Below are 2,445 nucleotides of genomic sequence, written 5' to 3'. Positions count from 1 at the left end.
TGTTGATTATGTGAAGGTAATGTGATATGATATCAATTTGTGTATCGTCTAAGAGCATGAAAGGGACTTGTGTAGAGACTTTATGTGCTATGCTTGGTTGTTGTCTTCTTTGAATGACTTATAATGAATGTGAGGTTAGGATAGACTATATTTACCTACTCTCACACCTAGTGAAGAATGAATGAAACAATGTGTGAATGAATGAAAAGAATGGGAGTTAATGCTAATGAGTGAAAGTTGGGTCTATTCTAAGGATTGTCTCATAAAGTACTCCTTTAAATGAATGGGGTTCCTAGATGAAAGGTTTTCTTATCTTTGAATCCAAGAGCTTCCTTAACAAAATGAATGTTGGGGTGGGATGGGTACTCCTTCGTGAGTTGAGATGAGAGTACTTAGTAGCAATCCTTATCCCTAAATGAATGAATGTTAGGCTAGGATGGGTACTCCTTCGTGAGTTGAGATGAGAGTACTTACTAGTAATTCTTATCTCTAAATGAATGAATGTCCAAACTCCATAGGGGAGTAATGTCTAGAACTGAGAGGATATGAACATGGGTGGATATTACTTCGTTAGTTGAGATGTGAGTATTTAGTAGCAATCCTTAAGATGGGTGCCCCTTTGTTAGTTGAGATGTGGGTACTTAGAAGCAATCCTTCTATCCCACAACTATGTGCCCACGTAGGACTAGCTAGTGGTCTTTACCATGTAAAGACTAAAAGAATAACCCTGCCTTGGGCAAGTGGGGATCCCTCATCCGGTAAGGGTTACTACTTGGATTCCATGTTAAGCTCCATGGTATATGTCAGTTAAGGCTCTCCCCCCCACCCACATTAATGAACGAATGAACTAGGGTCTCTTAAGGGTGTACTACTTAGGATAGGTAGTGGAATGGGACATCATCTAGACATTGCACAAGTAGACATTTAAGGGAGATCTTGGTCTGTCTTTGTAATGATAATGAATGAATGAGTCTTATTGGGCTAATTAATGGAAGTGTTGGTCTTTGAGCGTGCTAATGTAAAAGTGAGTCATAATGAATTGAATGTAAGTGCTTATGTTGAATTGAATGTATGTGATGATCTTATGTCATTAATGTATGAAGTTGTCTAATTACATTAAGTAGAATGAATGATTTATGTTGAGAGGTGAATGGAGCTTGTCTTGTGTAGCCTTAAGGATCACTTCGGTGTGGTATGGAGAGGTAGTATGGGCTGGCTTACCATGTCTTACTTAGGTGAGTCTTGGGATGACATTTGATGAGTGTTCTAGTTTTATGAAGTGACTTGTTGGATTATGTGCTTGTATGTCTTATGTGATTAATTGGTGAAGGTTGAGGTATGCATGGTAAGTGCACTTGTGTGACCTAAGCCCTTTTTTAATATCTAACACTAACCACCATTCCTCAGACAAAGCCCAATACTCCAAGTTACAGATCTCATGATAAAACAATTAATATTAGGTAAATCGATTTCGGAAATTTTCATTCTCAAACAATCAATGTTCATTGATGAAAATTTTCTTCTTTTAAATCCTAAAAAAGAAAAGATCGATAAAATATACAAACCTGTTCGAATAGACATATTTTTCAGTGAATTTTTGAATCTTCAACCACCTTAGATAGATATCGATTGAAATTGCAAACCTTGACAGAGAAATTTGAAAGAATTTATTATTTGGGATTTACAAGCCATAGGAAGGATAGGGCTTGATTTAATGGGGGTCGGGGTGTTTATAAGTACAATTATTTATGTTTTTTTTTACTTTTCATCCCTTTAGCTAAAGATACATTTTTAGGATGAGATTATTTTTCGTTTAGGAACTAGATTTAGACTCTTCGCTAAGTTGGGATATAAAAATAAAAATTAGAGACCAGAAATAAATTTCGTCCCTATAAGTATATTTTTAGGGACTGGATTTATAAAACCATCTCTAAATGTTGGTCTTTAATAAGCAGTTTTCTTGTAGTGGGATGACCAGTACGGTTCGTGGTTCCACCCATACCCCGTAGGTGGGGGTTTCGTGGGTGGGGGTCTGCAAAAGCTGTTCAAATTGGCTAAGGATCAAACATTCCAATAAATTCCTAATTAATTAAGTATGGGTGGGGACGGTTATTTTAGTTATTTTAGACCTATATAAATAGTTTTAAGTCATTAAACTCAACGTAACACGTCATAACTCACAAGAGTCAAACTCAACCAACTTCCATCTCAAAATATTCTCTCTCTAAGACTCCATTGAAGAGAAAGGTCAAATTAAAGTTAGCGGTTCAAGAACCAACATTTATTCTTCAATATCTTGTGGAAATAAAGCTAGGTTATGAATGCTTTTGATTCTTGGGTAGCTATCCCCCAAGAAGTCCCTTTAAAGTACGTTTTAAGACTTCCAAAAACCTAGGGATTTCATCTAGTCATGGGTCTTCTTCCAAAACGATTTCAATTGTTTAA

Source organism: Solanum tuberosum, unplaced genomic scaffold, assembly GCF_000226075.1.
Source record: "Solanum tuberosum cultivar DM 1-3 516 R44 unplaced genomic scaffold, SolTub_3.0 scf00585, whole genome shotgun sequence".
NCBI classification, from domain to species: Eukaryota; Viridiplantae; Streptophyta; class Magnoliopsida; order Solanales; family Solanaceae; genus Solanum; species Solanum tuberosum.
Note: the sequence above shows the minus strand (reverse complement) of the source record.